Source organism: Lonchura striata, chromosome 15 (assembly GCF_046129695.1).
Source record: "Lonchura striata isolate bLonStr1 chromosome 15, bLonStr1.mat, whole genome shotgun sequence".
NCBI lineage: Eukaryota > Metazoa > Chordata > Aves > Passeriformes > Estrildidae > Lonchura > Lonchura striata.
Genome location: NC_134617.1, coordinates 1,063,945 through 1,088,755, shown reverse-complemented (window position 1 = coordinate 1,088,755; position 24,811 = coordinate 1,063,945). Strand labels below are relative to the sequence as shown.

At 51.3% G+C, this 24,811-nt stretch overlaps 1 long non-coding RNA gene across 1 annotated transcript; it reads left to right on the top strand.

Moving 5' to 3' along the window:
* Nucleotides 1-53: 53 nt before the first annotated feature.
* LOC116184130 (uncharacterized) lies at nt 54-24,192 on the top strand. Its single transcript, XR_004148870.2, has 4 exons — nt 54-111; nt 23,146-23,275; nt 23,391-23,479; nt 23,796-24,192. It is a non-coding gene; the product is annotated as an uncharacterized LOC116184130 (long non-coding RNA).
* The last annotated feature ends 619 nt before the right edge of the window (nt 24,193-24,811 follow it).

Sequence of the window (24,811 nt, the reverse complement as noted above, 5' to 3'; positions counted from 1 at the left end):
TGCGGCTCTCGGTTTTTTTGTGGTTTTTTTTTTTTTTCCCTATTTTTTTTTTTTATGAATGAAGGGCAGCGGCGGCTGCGCATGCACCGCGCCCCCCGCCCGGGGCTGGAGGTAACGCGGGGCTGGGGGGCACCCGACGGCCGGGGGGCACCTCCGAGCCCCCTCCCCTGCGGGCCCGATCCCGGGGAGCAGCCGGGAGGGTGCCCCCGGCCCCTCGGGCATCCCTAGCCGCACCCCCGGGCGGCCGCATCCCGCCGGGAGCGCGGCGAGGGGCGGCGGAGCGGGCAGCGCCTCTCGCCGGGAGCCGGGCGGGGCCAGGGGCACGTTGGGCTGGAGGTTCTGGCGGTCCCCGCTTTTGGGCTGTGTGACCGTGAGTTTAACGAAGGGAAGGGCTCTCCGTTAGCGCTCGGCTGCGTTCGCCGGTGCCGAGAGCCGCGGCTCGTTCCGTTCACCGCAGCATCGTCACACGCCCGTGTCCGTCCCCGTGCCTGGCGCTTGTGGCGGTGCCCGGGTGAAAACGCGAGCACAGCCCACCCCGAGCGATGGATGTGCGACCTGCGGCTTTGTTTCACGGCTCTTCTCTCCTGAGGAGGAGAGGAGGTGGGGGAGAGCTGCAGGTTCCCCGCACCCGCCCAGCGCCAGCCGCTGCTCCCGGTTCATGGACGGGAGGCCATTGCTGCTGCTCCCAGCCCCACAGTTCTGCCCCCGTTCAGCTTTTTGGGGGCGCTCCGCAGGCGGGTCCTGCCCCGGGCTCCCCACCCATCCTGGCCGAGCGCTGCTGCTCTGCTCGTGTCGGGCTGCCCCGAGAGCCCCGCCCGGCTCTGAGCGTCCTCCCGAGCCGCGGCTCCGCTCGGCGCGGGTGAGCCCCGCTCCGGCTGCCCCGGGTCAATCCCGCTCCGGCTGTCCCGGGTGAATCCCGCTCCGGCTGTCCGGGGTGAGCCCCGCTCCGGCTGTCCCGGGTCAATCCCGCTCCGGCTGTCCCGGGTCAATCCCGCTCCGGCTGTCCCGGGTCAATCCCGCTCCGGCTGCCCGGGGTCAATCCCGCTCCGGCTGTCCGGGGTGAGTCCCGCTCCGGCTGCCCGGGGTCAATCCCGCTCCGGCTGTCCGGGGTGAGTCCCGCTCCGGCTGTCCCGGGTCAATCCCGCTCCGGCTGTCCCGGGGTGAGCCCCGCTCCGGCTGCCCGGGGTGAGTCCCGCTCCCGCTGTCCGGGGTGAGTCCCGCCCCGGGTGAGCCCCGCTCCGGCTGCCCGGGGTCAATCCCGCTCCGGCTGTCCGGGGTGAGTCCCGCTCCGGCTGTCCCGGGTCAATCCCGCTCCGGCTGTCCCGGGTCAATCCCGCTCCGGCTGTCCCGGGTCAATCCCGCTCCGGCTGCCCGGGGTCAATCCCGCTCCGGCTGTCCCGGGGTGAGCCCCGCTCCCGCTGTCCGGGGTGAGTCCCGCCCCGGGTGAGTCCCGCTCCGGCTGTCCCGGGGTGAGTCCCGCCCCGGGTGAGTCCCGCTCCGGCTGTCCCGGGGTGAGTCCCGCCCCGGGTGAGTCCCGCTCCGGCTGCCCCGGGTCAATCCCGCTCCGGCTGTCCCGGGTCAATCCCGCTCCGGCTGCCTGGGGTCAATCCCGCTCCCGCTGCCCCGGGTGAGTCCCGCTCCGGCTGCAGGTGCGGCCTCGGCCCTGCGGTCCCCCAGGAGCCTCCCAGACAGGTTGCTCTCCTGAAAATGCATTAATGATATATATTAATATCTGTGCGGAGTCATCTGCAGAGTACAAACCAAGGCCCGGCTCATTTCCTGCCGTATTTATGGCGTGTGTGTTTCAAAGCTTGCACAACACTGAAAAGAAAACCCTGTTGTTTATTTATTTAGTGCTAATACAAACAATGTATGTTACCACAGATACAAAACCAGGAGATTTCTTTCTCCAGGAAGGATTTCTCCCTCCAAGAGCTCTGAGGCTGATCATTTTCCTTAGGTGTGTTTGTCTCCGAGGGCAGACACGTTTCTGAGTGGGAGCCCTGGTATGGGTCATGGGCAAATGCAATTTAACAAGGAAAGGACAGAAGATGGAGACTCCCTAAAGAGCAGCTTTTCCAGAAGGTTGCATAAAATCTTACTGGCCTTCAAATCTATCAGCTGGGTGCTTTTGAAAAGAAATAGAAGGTGGTTGGTGAAAGTGTTGCTTTGTTACAGGTTATGTTCTTTGCAGTGAAGTACTGCTGGAAGGACAGGCAGGCAGAGAAATTGGATGTCTATGATTTTGGAAATTGGCAAATAAAGAGATAATAGAAGAAAATGTGATTTTAAACAAAGCTTTTATAGAAGAAAAGATAAAAATATATAATCATGCTGTATTTTGTGCTGGAAACCAGCCCAAAGCTGAGAGACTCAAATTCCTGAGCACAAAAAAGAAAAAATCTCGGATCCCATCATTTTGCAACACTGGCACCGGGTAGATTCTGCACCTTGATTTGAGTGCTGCCAGTGTTCTGTAGCGTCGCAGCAGTGGGAGAGTGGAGCGCCTCCGAATTGAAGGGTTTCTCTCTGAATGCGAGTGCTGCGCTCCGGGCCGGGCACAATAGCGGGGGAAGTTCTTCATTGCAGAGCGCTGAGCATCTCCCTGCGAGCCCCGGCCCCGTGTGCCCGAGGCCGGAACCCCCAGCGGCCCCGGGCACCTCCCTGCCAGCCCCTGCCCTCCTGAAAGCCCCCAGCAATAAACCCGGGGAGAGGAAGCAAAAATTATTATCCAGGTGTGAAGGAGCGAGGAGGAAATGGGGTCTGGCTGTGCGCTTCTTGGGAGAGAAAAGAGGGAAGATTGCTGGCATGGCTGTGGATTGATGAAACCTTTTCAAGCAGAGAATTATGAGATTGTAAATCTTGGAGCTAATTCACCTCTTCCTTAAGACGTATTGAAAACAGGATTTGACTAATTCTCCCCTATGGACAGAGGTGTTTCTGGCTAGATCTTAGCCTGGTTGCTATGCCCAGGCACGCGAGGCTTTGGGTTTGGAATTGTGCATGGATTTGGAATTGTGTGAATTGTGTGTGGGTTTGGAATTGCGCGTGGGTTCCTCCAAGCTGCTGTTCCCGTTTGTAGCAGTGGGCTCTGCCCTGGGTCAGGATCAGGATCCAGAAGCCGAGCTGGGGTCACTGGGGCAGAGCCCAGGGTGAGGGTGGTGGATGCTCTCACTGCAGATTCCTGGAGGGAGCTGGAGATGCCTGTGCTGCTGGGCTGGGCTGAGCAGGGCAGGGGTGGTGGTGCTCTGCTCACCTCTGCTGATGCTCTGCTTCCCGAATCTCCTCATGCTGCTGTGGAAAGCAGGTTGTGCCTGCGGGGAGGAGACTCCTGGTCAGCCCAGGAGGGCTCTGGGGCTGCTGCAGAGCCGGGGAGGAGTGCTGTGTTATCCATGTGGGATTCTGGAAGCTGAGGCTTTGAGGGAAATACCACTTATCCCAGGACATGCAATATGTTTATACACGTTGGCAGTGCTGCTGATACCGAACTCTGCACTCCTTCCTCGTGCAGGAAATTAATTGCTGGCTCATTTCATGCCCGTTTAAACCCTGAAATGGCTGCAGATTTTTGCTCGCGATTTCTTCGCTGGGATGAATTGTGACGCTGCCACTCTTGCTCTGCCTCTGAGGTTCTCTCATGGAGGTTTTGCCCATCCTGGGAGCAGCCTGCCAGGCCTGGAGAGCCGGGTCCGTGGCTGCTGGCCCTGGGCAGCCGCCGGTCCCCCCGGAGCAGCTCGCCCTGAGCGCGGCTCCCCAGCTCTGCCTCTGCTCTGCGGGCTGGCAGAGCTCCAGGCAGGGTGTGTGTGTCTTGGCCCAAAGCTGGCGGTTTAAGGAAATGCACGGCTCCTAATCTGCCATCAGAAAAAAGCAAATATGCAGGCAATTTAGGGAAGTGAAAGTGCAACCCCCTGGGAGCGCGTAACTCGGGCTCCGGAGGCGTTCTGAGCGTGGAGCTGTGCTCTGCCCCAAGCCCTGGCCACTTTGCATCCTGCTGCCTTCGAGCTGGATCAGGAGCACATGTGCAGACTTTATCTGCTGAGCTTTTCGTGCTCCTCCAAATCCTTTCTGGCTGGTGTCGAGCTCACGGTACCCGGGGTGAGGAAGGAGCTCGTTCCCTGTCTCAGCTGATCCCCCTGTGGGATTCTCTCATTTGCTGGTGGTGGGTGCAGGTTGCTGTGGAGGAGGTGGTCTGGAACCCTGCCTGGCCTCTCAGAACCAAAGGATGCCCACATGGGTGGCTTTGCCATCTCTTGGTGGTAGAAGGAGAAGAAACTCTTCCTTCTCATTATTTACTTCACTTTTGCCCTGCATGTTATAAGGATGGAAACTTTAGATTAAATTTTCCTGTTAAAAATGAAAACTGAGAATTTCAGATCTAATCACCTCTTAGAAATAATTGATAAAACCTGGAAAACTGAATGCTTCTCTTTTAATCCACTGACACAACATGCCCCTTGGGTGGAAATGCATTGCTCCAAAATCCATCTGGGGCAGCATCCCATATTTCTGATTTGTTTGATGCTGGTGATGCCTCCAGCAGAGTAGGAAGGATGAGTCCTACTGATAAGTACTGGTGGATTGTGCCACCATGTCATACGTAATTCAGAGAAATTGTTTGGGTGTTGCTGTAGGAATTCTCCTCCCCTGGTGCATTGCAAGCAGCAGACACTGTGCTGCTCTGTCGTGGAGAGGAGGGAGAGGGGTTGGTGTGGAACCACAGAAGTGTTGGGAAAACAGTGGGACGGTGGGCTGGGCACAGCCTGAAATGGAGAGGAGATGCCAAACAGAAAGCAGGTGCCACACAAGAGGTGCCAGGGACCTGCTGAGCTGTGGAGGTGCAGCTGCAGCTCCCACTGCAGGGGGAGACTGGCAGAAGCTGGCAGGATGGGAGCTGCTGGAGGCCTGGGAAACACCATCCCCAGAGCTTCCCTCTGGATGGCAGCCTCTGGGAAGTGAGAGGAGCCTGCTGCTGTGGCCAGGAGGGGTGGGTGTGTGGCTGGGTGTCACCGGGCTGGCTTTGGTGGGGGTGGGAGGCAGTGCTGGGCTCAGCCGTGCACGGATGCTCAGGAAGTGTTCCCCAGCTTTATCCTGGTGCCTGGCACACAGCAGGGGCCTCTCCCTGGCAGCCAGGCCCCTGGCACGGGCAGCACGTCCCCTCCTGTTATGAAATCACCTCATAAACTCTGCAAACTGCCCTGGGGGTGACTAAGAATCCTTATCTCAATTCCCAGTGCAGCTCTGGCACAGATGAAAGGTCTGGGCTTCCTTCTCTCTTATCAGGCACCTGTTGTTGTATCCAGACATTACTCACATCCTTGGAGTCACATCTTGTTTTGCATAATTAACACCAACTGCTTCGTTTCCTTCCTTCCTTCCCTTGCAGTTCTGCTCCGTGGCCTTACCTGGCTGTGGAGACTTCAGGGTTATTTTGGGTTTTAACACAGGCACTGGAAATTTGGGAGCACCAGCTCGGGGAAGATGAGAAGATTTTAGTCAGGTAGAGGGGATGCTCTTTAGTCCTGAACTGCTGCTGCAGCCACGGTCTGTGGTGGGGAATTCTGAACCAATTCCTTACGAGTGGTATAAAACATCCTGAAGCAAACCTGAACAGAAGTCTGCGCAGCAAATTCGGACTCGGAAAATGGCAAATCACAGAATCCTGGAATGGTTTGGGTGGGGAGGAATTTAAAGCCCATCTTGTTCCACCCCTGCCATGGCAGGGACACCTTCACTGTCCCAGGCTGCTCCAAGCCCTGTCCAGCCTGGCCCTGGATATATAAAGTATACAAGGGGCTTTTTTGTTATACTTGTTCATTTTTTTGCAATTATATCTGCCCTATCTGGCAACTTTAATTCCACCTGAATGCCCCATCTTTCAGTCTTTTTGGAGTTTTGCTGCTTTGAAGATGTTTTCTGACTAATGTTTGCTGTGTGCTGGCTGTGTCATCATCTCACAAGCTGAACTCAGTATATCAGAGCAATTTGCACCAGCATAAAAAAATTCCACTGAGATAAATGCAAATGAGTGAAGCTGGGACCCGAGCAGGGCTGGGATTTTGGACGGGCTGCTCTGCAGAGCTGTGCTTTGCACAGGTACAGCCCCTGAGGCAGGGAGAGCAGCCCCAGCCTGGCTGTGGAGGGTGGGCAGGGCTCTGGGGCTGCTGGCACAACTGGCACATCCCTCCTGCTGCCCAGCTGGCACAACAGCAGAGCTCTTATCAGACTCCCTCTGAGATAGGGATTTGCCCATCATGGGCTCCAGGTCTGAAACTGGACCTGCTGCTCACTCTTCTTGCAAGGGCTGTGGGTTCTTTTCCAACCTGTGGGACTCAACCACTTGGTATTATTTCAGGAAGGGAAATATTTCAGCTGCTTTTGATTGACTCGATCCTCTCAAGGACCATCAATTGTGCATATGTCCATATTTTTTTTTTCCCCTGAATATTTATTTACGGTTCGGGTCAATAGTCTCCAGAAACACAATTCTGCTTACAAACCAAATTCCTGGGCTGCATTCCCAGGCGTTCCCATGTGACTGGAGCATTTTTAGCAACTAAGTGAACAAATGCAAACATATTTTCAGGGCAGGGGAAGCTATCCACGTTCTCTCCAAGAGCCTGGGAGCTCTCCCCAGGTGCCCTGGGTGTGACAGGGCAGAAGTACCTGTGGAGCATCCCTGTCTGGGGACCCTGGCAGGGATTTTGGCCATCTGCAGCTTCATAATGCAAATGCACTGCCCTGGGTGGTGGCAGGTGGACCCTGGCAGGGCACAGCCCCTCTCTGCCAGTCTGCAACAGCTGGGAATTGGCTTTCCTATGGATTTCCAGGCTCAGGAGAGGTGGATATCTGCTTTTGAAATGGCAGGGAAGAAGTGATGCCAGCAGGCAGCACCTGCTGGCTCAGGGCTCTCAGCAGCCATCACTTCACCTGGGACTAGGAAATGAATTTTCACAGGGAGGAAATGCTGATCCCTGGCCTGCAAAGCAACATTGTGGAAAAGTCCTGACCTCCAAAGTCATGCTGGTGCAGCAGTGCTTTACAGGTCTTTTGGTGTCTGTACTGCAACAGCAGCTCAGGCTGAGCCTGAAAAATCCGAGTATTGGGATTGATCTCACTTCTGCAGTCCATGGCCAGAGCTAGAAATTATTGACAGCAGCCTGATGCAATGCTGCATCCATGCCCAAAACCCTCACCAATACTCAGCTACATTTTGGTCAGAAAATCCTCAAATTCCTTCTAGAGAGCCACATAACTTTTCACTGCATAATGTAATTAATGAACAGCAAAGCAAACACTTAAATATCAACTGATTTTTTGCACATATACTGAAGTGACCAAAAGCAGACAGCAAATCCATCTTTATTTTGGCAGGAATAAGGTCTGTATCTTCCACCTGAGACAGGCAGGGACACTGATGAGTAACAGCCATGCTGTATTAATTTATCAGCATAAAAACTCAAATAAATTACTGTTATGTTCTTGTTTTTCCTTCTTTTTCAGGATTGAACTTTCCCCAAAACCAAATTACATCAAAACAATCTCAGAGGTCTCTTCAGTTAAATATTCTAGTCAGCTTTCAAACATTGTTTGTGTCCAATTAGTTTTTACTTGCTGGGGAAGATGCTGGGGCTGTTTCTTTAAAAAGAGCTGAAGTCCTGCAATGCCAGTGGATAAATCCCTGGAGCTGAGGGAGGTTTGATCACCAAGGCACTGCCAGGATCCTTTTTCTCTTGCATTTCTGCCCTGAAGTTTATGAAACTTGGAGAAAAAAGGCACACATTTAATCCCAGTGTAGCTGCTGCAGCAGTTAAAGGTATTCCTGTGGAGTAAGTTCTGATTTTTTTGAGGTTGAGGTTTAAAGTGCAGGGACTCCACTGAGAAGATGTCTGGGGGCTGCAGTGGCAGGGGCTGTGCTGGTGGGAAACAACTGGCTTGGGGTTTTTATCCTATAAAATCACTCTGGATTGTGGCTCTCTGCTGGCTCCCCAGGATGGGGGATGATTAATGAACTGCATCTTTTAACCACAGCTCCTCTGGGTGCTGTGACATTGATCTGGTTTGTGTGGCTCCTGCCTCCAGCCCCACGCCGTCGTTTTTAACTGGGTTTGGTTTTTGGGGGGATCTGTAACGCAGATCACAATGGAAACGCTGAAATCTAGCATTTCATTCATGGTTTATGACTGCTAAAATAAATTGCAAGTGAAAATATTCCTCCAAGTTCAAGTCCCTTCAGGGAAGTGCCATTCCTTGAGGAACTGGTGTGAGTTTGCTCCAGGCTGAGGTTTGGGGTGAGCGTTCCAGGGGGTTGATGGAGGTTGTGGGGGCCCTGATGGAGTTTGCACCTCACCCCAGCTGCACGTGGGTGTCTCTCCCTGGCTCTCCCTGCACAACCAGCTCTGATTCCCCTGGTTTTCCATCCCTCGTGTTTACTCCTCCACAGGGTACAGCAGTAGAACAAAATCAACCCAACCCTTCCCTCTTTGAAGTATCACTGGGTATTACAGAGTCACATAATTGTATATAATTACCACATTCTAACACTTAAATATTTTCCTGACTAATTTCCTCCTGTCTCTGCTTTGAAAATACCCAGATTATATCCATTAAAAATTTACAGACTGGAAAATATACGATTTGAAAGGAAATTTTTTTTTGCACTTAAACCCCACTTTTCTTTGTGGCCTTAACCTGTTGCCTTTGACAGAATTACTGGGGTTTAGTGTTCTGTTGTGGTTTAGTTTTTCCTTTAAAAGCCCCCCAGCCCACAGCCCCCTCATGCTGTATATCAGGATGTTATGACAGCTCTGCTGGGCCGAGTCCAGCAGTCGATGCTCTGTCAAAATACCCATAATTTCCTGTAGTTTTGCCTAATTAATGGTGCAGTAATGTGGAAACTTAGAACAGCACCAGAAGGAAAAGTAAATGTTAAATGATTTGCCTTTAATGGATCTCAGAAGCTTTTTTTTTTTTTTTTTTACTTTGTTCCTCATGAGCTCTTTTTTGGGCATCTTCTTCCTCTCTGCTGTTCCTGGTTCCCTTCAGAGTTTTCTTCCTTCCTGTAAGTGGGGGATTTCTGAGTGGGGATTTCTCGGTGTCAGGGGCTCACAGCACAAAGGACACTGACAGCACCTGGGAGGGGATTCATTTCCTCAGCACCTTAATTAGCCCTGGCTGCTGATGAACACAAGCAGATAGTATTTGAAATTAATGTGAGTCATTCCAGCTCAGCTGATAGCACCCTTTTGTTCCTGTCCCTCCTTAGCTTTCTGATCTTTGAACAGGAGCCAGAGTTTGGGTGAAGCATCCCCAGAGCCTCCTTGTCCTGGCAGGGTGGGGAGGGGAGGTGGGGCTGGCTGCCTGGAACAGGTGGAAATGTGGGCATGGAATGACAGGACAAGGGAATTCCCACTGCCAGAGGCAGGGCTGGATGGGATACAGGGACAAATCCCTCCCCGGGAGGGTGGGCAGGCCCTGGATCCCTGGCAGTGCCCAAGGCCAGGCTGGACACTGGGGCTGGGAGCTCCTGGGACAGTGGGGGTGTCCCTGCCACGGCAGGGGTGGGGATGGATGGGATTTCAGGTCCCTTCCAGCCCAAACCAGTCTGGGATTCTCTTTCATTTCTCTTAAAACGGGAAGTAAGTAAAGCCCAGGCGACGAGCAGGGTCTCAGTGATGAAGGGAAGCTCTGTGGGTTCCTCACCTGGGCACCCTGCAGGGCCAGGCTGGGGCCAGGGGAGCCTCCCCAGCCCCGGGGAGGGGCAGCAGCTCTGCCAGGAGCCCGGAGGATGCCAGGCCGGGTGCCTGATCCTGTTTTACAGTGTTTTGGTTCGCTGAAAAACATTTTGTTGTGAGGAACTCCAGATGGATGTGAATGTTCTCAGGGGTGGAGGGAACAAGTGGAGGGAGAAAGTTAGTCATCGTCCTGGCAGGCGAGAGGCAGCGAGGACGAGCACTGGATGATGCACAGGGCAAAAATAGCCCAAGTTCCAACTGGAATGGGATGTGACGGCCGAGTTCCTCCGGGGGAAAATCCTCCCGAGTCCCGGGCACGTCTTCACTGGCATCTTGGTGCAAAGCAGTGCAGGGGCTTTGCTTATCTGTGGGACAGATGGGAATGCTTGGGAAGCGGAAAACTAGGGACTAGAAACTGGTGTGAATTATTGGTCCAGAATTTTGGGAAATTTGAGATTTGTGTTTCAGTCCAATCTACAGCCCCGCTTTGTCACTTCTTAAACAAAGTCCTCAGTCTGTCTAATGGATGGGAACACTTCCCAAGACCATCAAGTTATGTCCAGTATCCCTTGAAAGGGTTAATGTTAGAAGGGAAAAGTTATTTGTACTAATTTTGACCTGTTTATCCTTTGTTTGTGTGAATTTCTTTTCATTAAAGCATGTGTTGAAAGAGACTTGAGATTTCACCTCAAAACTTGTCTCAGTTATCGAAGTAATTAGAACCAGAATGGATAAAGTTTGGAAATGACTCTGAATTTTCATAATCAGATAAAATCTTGGCCCCCAGAATTGTCAGGAATGTTAAATTCTTATAGCTGGTCTGCAAATTGAAATCCCTGACAGGAGCTTGGCAGCCAAAGGGGCAGGGAACCCTCAACATTTTTTGTCCTATCTCAACAAGTTCAGTGATACGAGTAATGAAATTATGTGGATTTGTCCTACTTGCCTGACCCTGGGCGTATTTTAGGCAGGAGGCCCTGGTCCAGCTCTGTGGGCTCTTCTGAAGGGCTGTGAGGTTGGAAGCTCCAAAGGGAAAGGTTTTGCTGTCTTCAGGGATTTTAGGGAGATTTGTAGAGCAGTAGACGAACAGGTTGAATGGAAGCCCCACCTTAGTCCACTTTTCCTGGATTCCCCATCCCAGGTACTTTACTCCTCCAGACATGTTTTTTTCTTAAAAATATTCTTTAGAAGCTGTCATGACTCCTTTTCCTGTCCCGGGCTGTTTTCTTAAACCTGAAGTAGCCTCAGCACCTTTGACGAGTCACTTTTGCTTTGCAGTGAGATGATTTGAGGAGCCGTGAGGAGGGGCTGCCCACTGTGCCCATCCCGTGGCGTGTCCCTGTTAGTGCTGGGGTGTCTTCCCTTGCTCCTGCTCCACCCTCTTGCTGCTTCCCAGCAGGGATGGTTTGCTGCATCCCCAAGGTGCCCCCTGTTCTGTTGGATATTTGTGAGCGGCGTGTTCCGGACGTGGCTTCTCCCTCTCTGAGGTTTTTGTGCCTCAGGGCTTGGCCTGACTGCTTGAATGGAACAGTGTGTATCTCCAGTGGAAGTGTTTTTGTTTTCAAAGGCAAGCAGCACATTGTGGACACATGGAAGTGTGTGGCTTTCAAAAAACCAGCCACTATTTCTGGATGCTTGAAGAGCCGGCGTCGGCCAGTTTGGGGTATTTTTAGCAGCAGAGATGGGACCATTTGATATGGAGGGATTAAGGTTTGGTGATCTGGAGGCTGATTTCAATTTCAGGTGTTGTCATTTGTTCCCTGGCGATGGAAAAGCCCTGGGCTATTAAACTCCTGTCTCTCCAGCCCTGGAATGGCAAGTTAAAGCATCCCAGGAGAAATGAGGATCTGATGCCACTCAGAGAGGCTCAAGCTATTGCAAGCTGACCCTAAGCTTGATCTTAGCCCAAAACAAAGTCCAGTCCTAGTCTTTGGCCCTGTTAGTCGCTTGTAAGCAATGAAAGGGGACTGGCGAGGTCGAAAATCTGTCTAATAAAATGTACTTTCATTAGAATAAGGCAATATTATTAAGATAACTAATGCTATTATGACTTAAAAGAGAATGTGTGCCAGCAGTTTCTTCATCTGCTTCTCTTTGGAGGACAAGCTCACCCTCCTAATTATGGTGTTCCTGTTCTTAGGCATGTGAGTAGTGAGAGCATGACAATAGCCTGGGATTTAATGTATGCACAGGTTAAATGAATCCGTAATTTTCAGGAGAGGGGTGAATGATTATCAGGAGCTGAGGAGAGAATTTCCTACGTGCTGCTCACTCTGCTTGCAGGAGGAGGTGTTGGTCCTGGGCGAGCTGCTGTGAGCACAACGCTCTGTGTGACAATGGGATCCCTGCACAAACAGTGCTGGCTTCTCCACGCAAAAAAAAAAAAAAAAATGCAGCGAGGAATTTTTAGCACGTTGTCATGCAGCACTCTGTTTCCTGGCTTCTACGTTCAAGCTGTGTAATAATATTTATATACAAATGCTGACTGTGATTTTCCACCCCGGAAAAAGGAGATGTCATTTAAAAGTGCCGTGTGTGATGTAAAGCAGAGATTTGACTCGTGGCCTTGCATATGGCGTGGGCGTGGATCTTAATTGTTTGAAAAGAGATCATTTCAAAAAATGTAAGAGTCTTGCTACAAAAGCACATTCTCCTGGAGTAAAGGTCATTTTGCTCTTTAGAAGTTGCTTGTGGATGGGAGTGGAGGGTCCTGCTCTTGCCTTTCCTCATTCCCACCTTTGGGAACGTGCTGGAGAGCAGAAGTCTCTCGCTGTGGGGCTGGAGCAGCTCTCAGACCATGCCCAAGGTGGGATCCAGTGCCAGGGGAGCTGCCAGGGCTGAATGTGCACTGGCACACGGGAGCTGCTTTTCCCCTGAAGATCCATGCTGCTTCGTGTCCCCGGAACCAGCACCCGTGTCCTGCTTTTCCTGAGTCAATGATCACACTCAGTCTCTTAAGCTTTTCTGGAGCTGGGATTTATAAACAGTTCCAAGACAAAATTGCTGCTTTTTGGCTGCGGCCAAGGAAACTGTTCTGATATCTTGCCAGTTGCCAGCACATTTCTAATCCTGGTGTCCTGGGGCCTTGGTTTTCATGTTGAAATCTCTGTTCCTACCAGGCTCTTGGTGGACTGAACATACAGAAAATAACGACTTGCTGAGCTGGGATGGGTTTGCTCATCTTCTGATCCACACTTGACCAAAGAAGGTTGGATCATGGCTTTGTTTTATCCTGCTACAGTGACAGAATCCAGATGTAAGGATCCTAAACCTTCAGTATTCCTGGTTTTCTCCTTCATAAACCCTTTGAAACCAGGGTTGTCACTCTGGCTGTGCAGCTCCTGGTCTGGCAGGGTCCTACACCTCTCTAACTCTGTAACCATGGTGTCATTGGGCTACACGTCTAGATAATCTCAATGACAAACCAGAGGGGTCCACAGAAAAATAAGGTATGGAATAAACAACAGGTGGCAAAAACCTCATCTGCCAGCATGTCATGTGTCATGGGAGACTCGCACAGGAAAGATGCTGCAGCTGAAATTTGGTTGGCAATTGTTGTCTTACTTTTTGCAGGTTGCTTGATCCTGATTCCTTTTGAATGGCATTTCTGGAAGAAAAAATATAAATATTTTTATGTGCTAAGTTCAACAGAGATTAAGGGAAGTACTCCTCTGGATCCACAACCCAGAAATGCGCCTCAGGAGAGGCAGGGCAGGTTGTTGGTCTTGGGTTGGGTTGTGCTGTCAGCAGGGTCTGTCACATCAAAGGCAGGCTTTGCCCAGCGTGGGAACTCCTTGGAGGCTCTGTTCCATGGAGTTGATCATGGGGGGATCCATATTCCATGATCTGTGTTCTGCACCCTGTTCCACAGGCTGTGTTCTGCACCCTGTTCCATGATCTGTGCTCCTGTACCCTGTTCCACGGGCTGTGTTCTGTACCCTGTTCCATGATCTGTGCTCCTGTACCCTGTTCCACAGGCTGTGTTCTGCACCCTGTTCCATGATCTGTGCTCCTGTACCCTGTTCCATGGGCTGTGTTCTGTACCCTGTTCCATGGGCCGTGTTCCTGTTCCATGGGCCATGTTTCTGCTCCACGGGCCGTGTTCCTGCTCCACGGGCCATGTTCCTGCTCCATGGGCCGTGTTCCTGCTCCACGGGCCGTGTTCCTGTTCCATGGGCCGTGTTCCTGTTCCACAGGCCATGTTCCTGCTCCATGGGCCGTGTTCCTGCTCCATGGGCCGTGTTCCTGTTCCATGGGCCGTGTTCCTGTTCCACAGGCCGTGTTCCTGCTCCACTGGCCGTGTTCCTGTTCCACGGGCCGTGTTCCTGCTCCATGGGCCGTGTTCCTGTTCCATGGGCCGTGTTCCTGTTCCACGGGCCATGTTCCTGTTCCATGGGCCGTGTTCCTGTTCCATGGGCCGTGTTCCTGCTCCACGGGCCGTGTTCCTGCTCCATGGGCCGTGTTCCTGTTCCATGGGCCGTGTTCCTGCTCCACGGGCCGTGTTCCTGCTCCACGGGCCGTGTTCCTGTTCCACGGGCCGTGTTCCTGTTCCATGGGCCGTGTTCCTGTTCCACAGGCCGTGTTCCTGTTCCACAGGCCGTGTTCCTGTTCCACGGGCCATGTTCCTGCTCCACGGGCCGTGTTCCTGCTCCACGGGCCGTGTTCCTGCTCCACGGGCCGTGTTCCTGTTCCACGGGCCGTGTTCCTGCTCCACGGGCCGTGTTCCTGCAGCCATGCCCTGCCGTGCCAGGCGTGGGCAGCAGGGCAATGCCCTCGTGTCCAACCCCTCTGCAGCTTCTCTGGTGCTGGCTGCCAGCTCTGGCTTCAGGCTCTGGCTGGAGTGCTCCCCCGAGTTATGGGGAGTTGCACAGAGGTTTCTCCTGGTGCCCACACGGGAGATTTGTTCACTCCCAGTTGGAATGAGCTTCATCTCGAGGTGGTGGGTGTTTTGGGCTGCCAGGGAGGGAGATCCTGGCTGTGCACAGGCAGAGTGACACAGCTTTAAACCCCTGGGCTGGAAAGGACGGTGAGAGCCAGCACTTCCTCCCCTAAAGCATTCAAAAGCAGTTTTAAATCGGATTAGGATTTAACAATCACTTCATGGTTTACTCACTGCAGGGAGGATCAAAGCCCAGGGAGGACTCTTCAGCTGTTTGCTTTTCCTTTATGTAGAAACTTCACCATGGCTGCCCTTAAACCCCCACTAAATACAATAAAACAACTCTCCTCTCAGAAAAGCAAATTACTTAACCACAGCCTAAAATAAGGTGTTCATTATCTGGTGACACTTTTTTTCTCTATTGGTTATTTTACTAAGCTCCCATTCTGCGGCAGTGCAGGGAGCAGGTCTGCATTCCCAGCAGCTCCAGCTGGAATGGGAGACCCCAAAACTGGATTATGGATTTACCTTGATGTGCTGTGTCACCACAGTGCCTGGGCAAAAAAAGGTTCAGCATTCACTCTGTGGAATAATGGTGTGATGTCTCAGGGGAGCAGAGCCTGCTTGCTGCAGTGCTGCACAGATGCTGCAGGGAATTTTCTTGTAATTTGGTGGAAATGTTTTTAAAATCTGAGAGGTCTGTGTGCATTTTCCTGCTCAAGATGACCAGGGGTTTATCCTGCTGGGAGAGGCTCGGAGACCTAAGCAGCAAGGTTTAAAAAACAGAGGTAATGGGAGAGGGGAAACTAATTTTGTGGCTAAAATAGAGCAAGTGTCCTATTGTTGAGATGCAGGTTTGTCTGAAAGTGGTACAGCTGTAGAAGTGGCACTTGGGGACTTTGTTTAGTGGTGGCTTAATGGTGGCACTCGTCTTGGAGGCCTTTCCCAACCTGAAGGTTCCATGATCCTGTGGCACCTTGGAGAGCTGCACCCTGGGGTGCTGAGCCAGAGATGCCCATGATTTATCTGGAGACTAATGCCTCTTTTCTCCTCCCCATGTAATGTGGTTTAGCTCTGAAAGGGAACTAAATGCAGAATGAGGATTAAACTGTGTAAGCCTGATGGATGTTTTGTAGGTGATGCTTTGCAGAAAATCATTACTTTGAAATGTTGGAATAGAAACGAACATTTTTCAGGCTTTTCAGACATAACATGTTGTGGAGAAGAATCTTGGAACAGATGTACCCATAGTTTATTCCATTTATCATATTAAAAATAAAGAAAAGACAATTTGAGCTCATTTACTGCTTTATTAGTTCAAATAAACAGCTTTTCTAATCAATGTGTATGGCAAGCACAATGCTTTCATAATTGGCAGTGGTGGTTCCAAAATGAATGGTTCTGTCCTTGTTTGTGGTCTGTAACAAGTCACACAGGCAACACATTGGTCTAATCCAGCCTTATCTCATGTTCATTTCTGCACAGGAAAAATTACCACCTTATTTTTAAATTTTAAAACATTTCAGGGTTGGTTCTCCCCCCCATCATTTTGAGAAAGTGCAGTTGGAAATGAGGAGAGCTGCACAGGGAACAGTCCAAGGAGAATGGCTCAGCTGTGTCTAAGGGAGATTTTTGCTCTTATTTATCTGGAGGTATTTATTGATTTTACCTTCCTTTGCAAAAATACTGATTTAATTTATGAGGTGATAGAAGAGGCTGGAAGAATAATTTTACTTATAAGAGAGAATTGTCCAACTAATTGCCCAGGAAAAAGAGAAAAGATCTGCTGATCTACCCTTGCAGATGTTTCTCATCTGGAATGCAGACCAATTCCAGACATTTATTTTTTTGATTACTGTTTATTTTGATGCTTTATTACACGGTCATTGCCAGGAAGGAAATGGTGCTCAGAAATCCAGCAAGATGTTTTTTCTACTTTGGTACTATTTATTCAGTAACAATTTGGGGTTTAACCCCTTTCTCCCCCTTTTCTTTGTCTGATTGTGAGCCCTCCTTTCCATCCTTCACTGGGAACAACAGAACAGTCCTGGGCTGAGCCCCGTCAGTTTTAAACTCCCTGAAATTTTATAGAGACATTAATGCTCATTGCCAGATTGTAACTAATAAGGACCTGTTGGCTTTTTTTGCCACCTAGTGCTTCTGTCCCTGCACTGCTGTGTGTGAGGAGTGGTGCTGCAGCTCCCCGGCCAAACCCTGCTCGCTCTCTCAGAGGAGTTTCCTGGCACGAGTGGAATTTGGCTCGAGAGCCATCAAGGGCTGTGGGAAACCTTCTGTGTGCTGAGGGAGAAAACAGGGAGCACCTCCTGTTTCTGGCCTAGCTTTTAACCTGGAGATCCTTCCTGCTGGCAGGTGCTGAGCTTGCTGATGCTTTGTGGGTTTGACAGGATGGTGCCTGTTCCCACTGTGGACAGAGCTTCAGATCTGTGGCTGAGCAGACAGAGCACCTCTGTCCTCTGGGCTGGCAGCAGTGATGCTCCAACACCCCTAAGCTGTGGTTCCATATGCTTAAAAATGGCTGGAAAATTAAATATATGCAAAGCCAACAATCCCATGACACTTTATTTCTTCGGATTTCTCCTGTAGCTGTTGGTGTGCCAAATCTGCCTCAGGCGCTTGCACTCACACCCACAGGTACATGTGATTTGTAATTTAAGGTGATGCTGTGCATTGTAGCTGGAAATGGGCTAGCCCTGGATCCAAGCTGGGTGTTTGCAAGTTGAGTTTGGGGGTGTGTTCATACTGAGGGATGTGCAGCCCCTCCTTTCCCTGTGCAGGCTCTGCCTTCAGCAAACCCCAGAGCACAATGGAGCCCTTCTGCTCCAACCGGGAGCAGGAAGGTGGGCGGACTAGGAAATATTTTATATTAGGGATTTTTTTTTCCACTGAGCCATGTCACATTCAAGTCCCACCATTGCTTTATGGCCACTGTGTGCCTGTCCCACTCTGCAAGGAGCAGACACGCTGCTGTCCATGCGTCTGTCTGTGTGCTCATGTGTCCGTGTGTCTGTCCGCGTGTCCGAGGCAGGGCTCTGCTCATTCCTGGAGTCATCGGGGGCAGTTCTTGGCAAGGCTCTGCAGTGCCCATGCCTTGGGGTACAGCAGCACTGACAGGCTCCTGCAGTGGGTAATAGATTGCCTTTTGGTTCCTGGTGATGGCATCCAGACCTCCCAACCTCTCATAATCCACAACTGGAAAAGTGGCACTTAAATTGAATTTATTCAGGTGGGAGTGCTGTAAAACATGAAAATAAGGCTTTTGACTTGCTGCACCTACACTTGAGTGTCAATGAAAAGCTTTTTATTTGGTTTTAGAGCCAGACTTGCAGAAGTCAATGTGCCTTGTGGTCTGGCCCTGTGTGTTACAGAGGCCAGCCTGGAACAGGGCATGGACAGCGAGGAAGGGTTTGGGAGCGAAGCTGCCCCGTGGAAGACCAGCAAACCTTTGAGCATCTCAGAGGGCAGAGTTTTCCTGGGGAAGGCTGAAAATGGGAGGGGAGAGACGAGCGAGACAAAACCCCAGATGAGATTCCTTTGGGATTGATATAATTCTCTGTTTGCATGCCATGGTTTTTATCCCTGCTTTGCACAGCGGGATCTCCCGGTGCTGCCTCCCTGCTGGGCAGCACAGGAGCATCTCCTGCAGCTCTGTTCAGCCCCAGGGCTGCGGGTGGAGAGCAGGGAGCAGGGCATGGAGGTGGAGGAGCAGCAGCGAGCAGGCAGCGCTCGCCTTTGAGCACTTATTTGATTTGACACTGTCCTCAAACACAAGGTCATTTACAGCCTGCCGGGGCTGCCAGAGGAGGAAGTTACCTTGCGAAGGAAGGAACCAGCCCATGCTGTCTAAATATTGCCAATTGTGTGCTGAATGGAGGCCACAGCCTGAGGAACCTCAATAGTAGCTCTTTGTGTCCCCGGCTGCCTCCTGCCAAAGTACTTTCCAGAATTAGGAGTAAAACATATTTACATTCCTGCCGTGCTCGGTGCCGGCACACACCTGTACGTGTGTGGGTGTGCATGTATGGGGTGCAAGCGTTTATATTCCTGTGCTTTTAGAGTCAGTAGTCCTGCCTGGAGTCGTGGGAATGGTCCAGCAACCGATGGATGTAACAGGGATGTGTGGGACAGTCAGGGGTTACAATGGGGAGAGGAGAAGAAATCCAATGGATTCCCCCTCTGCCAAGCAGGAGTATAATCCCCATATAGAGAGATTCTGTATTTTGTCTGAATCGGAAGGTCTGGGCTGAATGCTCCCTTTTAAAATTCATTGACGTTTGCATGGAAACCAGAAAAATGGGCTTAAGTCAAGAATGCAATAACCTCACTCAAAACTGCTCTCCATGGCAGGCACTCATCCGCTTCCAGCCGTTCTGCTCACGGGAAGATAAATGGAGGAGTGGAATCCTGGGTATGGCTGCATGGGAGCGGGCTTAGAATACACTGGGAGATGCACAACAGCTCTTCCAGGCACGTTTCCCCCCACTCCCTCCATGATAAATGGCAGCCAGACATTGCCTGGTTCAGTTTGGGGGGAAAAAGAGTCGTGCAGGACAACTGGATAGTTGAGCAGGGATTCCTGAACCCAGGCCAAGGGAGAGCGGGGCGCTCACGTGGCGCTGGCACCGTGCCCGCTTCCAGCTGCCGAGCTTCATTAGGAGACAGCCAAAATACATTAATTAGTCTTCTAACATAACTCTCCTGTGCAGGCAGTGCTGTGGCTTCCACAGGGCCAGAGGAGATGGCCTGTAGATGGTGACAATGGTGGAACCTCCTCAACACGTGTGCCCTGCCTGAGGCTTGCAGGAGTGCCCCGGGGTGGTGGGATGGTGCTGGGGAGAGCAGGGCACAGGAGGCAGCCTGCTGTAGGGTTGGGCTTTCCCAAAGTCCAGCGTGCCTTCAGAGCCAGGGCTGTTTTGTGTAGGAGGTTGTAGCCAGGTGGGGATCGTGTCCTCTCCTGACAACAGGTGACAGGACAAAAAGAAATGGCCTCAAGTTTGCACCAGGGGAGGTTTAGGTTGGATATTGGAGAAAATTTCTTCCCTGGAAGAAGAGTGGAGTCCCCATCCCCAGGGGGACTTAACAGCTGTGTGGCACTTGGGGACATGGGTTAGAGGTGGCATTGGCAGTGCTGGGGAAGAGTTGGACTCAATGATCTTAGAGGGCTTTTCCAACCTGAATAATTCTGTGATTTCTCCTATGATTTTGTTTCTGTATGAAGTCTCCTCTGACAGATGTCCCCAGCAGTGATTTCAGACAAATACCCTAAAATGGCTACATCTGTGTTCCTCCTGCAGGGCAGCCAGAAGAGACACCCACAAATGCCCCCAGGTAATCCCTGCTCCCATTACAAAACCATGTGTAAAAATTCTGCAGAAACCCAAGGAAAAAATCGTGCTCAGTCTAATCATGAGTTTACCTTTTCTCCAGAAGCTTTCTGAGCTTTCAGGCACTTAATGGAAACACCAGTGCTCACACTTGGAGGGCAGGCTGGAAAGTTTGCGTGGGCTTGTGTGTGTGCCAGGGAGTCAATTTTTGTCCGTCAGAAGCCTCTTTCCATTTTGCTTTTGTCAGACTTTGCCTCTGTAAAGGGAAATTTGGACTTTCCATGTCAAAGCCCTCTGCAAATGTTACCCAAGACCTCTCATCAGTGCTGTAGTTTGTACAGGAACACCTCCCAGTGCTTGCCCAGGAGCGGGGAAGGCAGTTCTAACACTCCTGCCCTTTGAGGGAAATGTCTGTTCTTTGGGATTCCTTATTCTTTCCTCCCTCAGCGTTCAGCATTTCGGATGCAGGCTCATGCTCCTGCTCTCTTTAACAGCCTGTTTTTCCTCTAACCACTTCCAGCTCCAAAACCTCTCCACATCTTCTCAATGTAAATACACTTTGCCCAGAGCAGGCTGGGGAGACAGTGGTGACCTTCAGCTGAGAGCAGAGCGTCTCAGCTTGACCTACTTTGCTGCAGAGTGGGTTTGGCCGGGGCAGGGCAGCTCTCTGCTCCCTGCCCTCCTCTTGGGAAAGGTCCTGGGGAGATGCCCTGGGTGAGTGGGAGAGCAGGGCTTAAGGAGATGGAAACTTCAGGCTCTGAGCTGAGGTGATGTGTGGGGAGCTGGGTGCTGGCTTTCACCCCAGTGCCAGCTTTTATATTTGCAGCTTTAGATGTTTGTACCTTTAAAACATCTGCCACAGGTCAGGAACACAAAATGCCCATCACAAAATACTAATTTTTCATTCACTGCCACATTTTTTTCTCTGCTTTCCTCAAGGCTGGTTGTGTGAAGGCAGCAGCTGCAGGAGGAGCCAGGCTGCCGTGGTTCTTCCCAGGGCTCCTTGGCTGCACCAAGAAAAGCCATGGTTGCTTTGTCAGGTCTCCCTTGTCCTCTGTGAGAACTTCTGGGCAATGCCAGTGCAGCTGTGGCTTTGCCTGGGTGGCACAGGGTGCCCAGAGAAGCCGTGGCTGCCCCATCCCTGGCAGTGTCCAAGGCCAGGCTGGATTAACCTGAGCTAGTGGAAGGTGTCCCTGCACTTTAGGGTTACTTAGTTCTTTATATCTTGCCATTTTCTGCAGTACTGGTTTCTCAGGAGGGCTGTGGGGTGGCCCCTCTGCAAGTACAATTGTCTTTTGTTAGGGGACATGTGTCTTTAAAATCAAGTTCTCTCCTTATCTCAAGTTTAAAGTGCAAAATTCCCAGGTTGGAAGCAAGTTAAAATTTCCTGTTCCAGCTGCATCTGCATTCAGTCTTGGAAGCAGATACTTGGCTGTAATTCTAAAAAAAAAAAAAAAAAAAAAAAAAAAAAAAAAAAAAAAAAATTGATATTGCAGGTAAGAAGGAGCAACTGAGGAAAAATCCTTTCAGAAGCCCTTCAAGCAGCTTTCAGGATAATTTTCACTTATTTCTGAATAATTCCTACTACTGGTCACCCAATAAAAATAACAAACCCAAACTCAACCCTCAACCCCACGTCCCTGCTGATAAACACCGTGGACTTGCTCGTAGCTTATCTAAGGCCTGAACATCTGTTTCTGCCTGGCTGAGAGGTTCCCTTGGATGAGTTAATGCAATTCCCTATGCAAAGGTTAAACAAAGTTGAGAGGCTCCAGCCAGTGGCTTTGTGCCACGGGGCCTGTGCTGCACCAGCAGCTTCACTGTGAAATGTCCCATGGTGGAAGAAGGAAGGAGGGGAAGAAGCTCAGGAGGGGAAAGGAGTCACCAGCCTCAGCCTGGGTTGCAGCAGGGTTGGACTTGGTGTTCTCAGAGGGCTTTTCCAGCCTTGATGATCCTGTGAGCTCTCTAGACTCTCTGGGTTTATTGATTCTGAGCTTTCTAGATACTCCAGTGTGGAAAGGGTGCTTGGAGTGTGCTCTCCCCGGGTCTGAAGAGCTGGGGCTGAGCTCTGCTCCTGCTTCCTCCTGCCTGGGCAGTGCCACCAGCTTCCCATGGAACAGGCTTGGAAGCTGTAGGCCTCTTCTTGGTGGTTTGTGTGCATGGGATTATTTACATTTTTGATTATTTAATAGGGTTATTTACATTTTTGATTATTTAATACTGTTTTCTGTCCTGGACAGCAGGACCTTTTATGGCTGGGAGAGCTGGAGGTGGGAAGGGCTGCAGGGTGATGGCAGCACCGACTCCTGGAGCTGCTGGGCTGGGCTGAGCCCTGGGGGCTGCCAGAGGTGCTCCAAGTGACAGACAGCTCTTCCACGGGGATGTCACCCAGGCACGGGGGTTGTCACCCAGCTGTAACCCTGTGGTGAGACCAGGGGGATGAAGGATGAAGGACTGGGATGAAGGATTCCCATCCCGCTGCCCCTCTCCTCCATCCCCATCGCTCCCCCTGGCAGGGGCAGCCACAGCAGGTCCCTGCAGCCCGGGATCCACCCTGGGGCTGTGCCCTGCTCCAGGAGCTGTTCCCAAACACCACATCCACACTTTTACTTCTGTGCCCTTTCCTTTCTGTCTCGGCTTTCAGCTCCTCTGGCTCCACATCCTGCGGGGCTGCACTTCACACACGGAGCAGAAGCATCAAAGAGGAGATCCTGAATAAAGCCCCCACTTTATGACATCTCTTCAAAGTGCCTTTTTAAGAGTTCAAAGGACACGAGGAAAGGAGGGGATCAAAATCAAAGGAAGATTTGGGGGAGGGAAATGAAAGCCTCAGAGGAACTTTATGGCAAGTTTTCTGTAACACTTTCAATGCCAAAATCACAAATTCTCCCAGCACTGACTCTTCTCTGGCTGTCAGGTTTCCTGTTTACCTGCACTGGATTCAGGGCAGCCCAGCAGCTCTGGGTGCCTTCAGTCCCACACACAGGCACAGGGCACCCACAATTTCACTTTTTCATTCATTTCTTTGTAAGACCAAAAGTTGCCATTCTGGTCCTTCAGGCCAAGGGGGAGATGTTTGTTCTGACCTGCCTGGAAGTCCTTGGGCTGACAGCAGAACTCACCTCCTATGCAAATCCTTTTTTTTACTTTCAGGAAATGCATCTCGCTCTTCTCTTACTGTCTTCTACTGCAGGACCATCATTATATCCATGTTTGGGAAATTTCCCTTACTGCTGGGGGAAAGGGACTTCTCCTGAGTGAAGACTGTGGGATCTGACTTGAAGCAAGACAAGAGAAGCAAAGCCTCTGTATGAACATCACAGGTAACATCTACAGGCTCTGCTTTGCAGGGAAGAAACGCAAATCACTGAGATATAAAGTGCTTAATATTCACTTATCTCTCATAATTTTATCTGTTTCATGTCTGTTTTAAAACAGAATAGAAGAAAAAAGTGATGTACAAAGCAAGGAAAAGAGATCAGGCCGGTTTCAGCTCAGGATCAAACCCTTGGTAATGCTGGGCTGAGGTGAGCTGGAGCCACACCCCTGCTGAGAGGAGCAGAGTGGGGCAGGGATGAAGCTGGACACGACTGGGATGCACATCATGCTTTTCCAGGCCGTGTTACAATTTGGGGAGCTTTCAGGAAATGAATGGAGAGACTGAGACAACAAGTTAATTATCTGAGAAAACAAAGTGGGTGTTGGTGGAGGGAGGGAAGGCTCAGGCTCCGAGGAGCTGTGGAGTTTCCTTGGGGCTCCTTGAGCTGTGCAGGAGCAGCCTGTGGCTCCAGTTTGCTGCTCCCATGTTTAAACCATCAGTTAACAAATGCATTTCCTCCACAGGGGAACTGTTTTCTCATCCCACTGCCTTTCCAGAATCCACAGTGTGTGTTCCTGCAGGAATTCTCAGCCCTTGTCCTGCCCAGGTGAGCTCACCTGCGCCAAGTGCTTTGCCCATGGATCCTTTCCAGGGCTGCTGCTCAGAGAATGGCACAAAGCTGCTGCTGAACTCCCTTCTCATTAATTCATCCTCCTGGTTTTGATATACTGAACTGCATACCTTGCACTCTGTGCTCTGCTCCAGGCAGGCACCCAAAGGGGTCTGGAGTGGTGCAAATATGGGAGATGAAAATCAGCGTGTGCTGGACTGTGGTGGAGGTCTGGTGCTGTGCTCTGTGGGTGATGGTCTGGAGGACAACTACTGCCAAAAAACCAAATTAAATTGCTTGTTTTTCGCCCAGAGAGGTCCCAGTTTCACTAATTACCACAGTAAAGGGCACCTCAAGGTGAAAATCAGTAAGTGTTTAATATATCTCAGCAAAAAGATAGTTTCATTCACTGGTGACTGTAAGGGGAAATCTAAGGCATGTGGAGTCACTAATCAGATTGGAACTTGCCTCGCAGACTGGGGCTAGGGCCTGTAAGGTTTGTTTACAAGAGGGGATTTGCATCAAGGAGAGACTCCTTAATGCAGGCTCTTTGCATTAATTGGTTTGGAGCTGGCCTGCCTCAATGAACAGATGGCTTTACTCCCCTCACGGTGCTCCAGGCCACGTGGGGGGATTTCCTTTCCAAACACGCCGTGGGCAGTGGGGACAGGCACACAAAGTCCCGTCCTGTGCTGTGCCAGGCTGGCAGTGCCTGGTGGGGAAGGGGCACCAGGGGCTCACCAGGGGCTCACCAGCCCCATGGCTGCTCGCTCAGCATCCCATAATAGCACTGCTGTTAAAGGGGGGGACAGTGTCCAGGAGGATCCTAACGTCTTCCCATGGGAACAGGGAGCCTGGGGACTTCCATCCACCTCACCCAGAAACAGAAAGGGCTGCTTTGAGTTCCCTTCTTGTTCAGGGCCAGGCTGG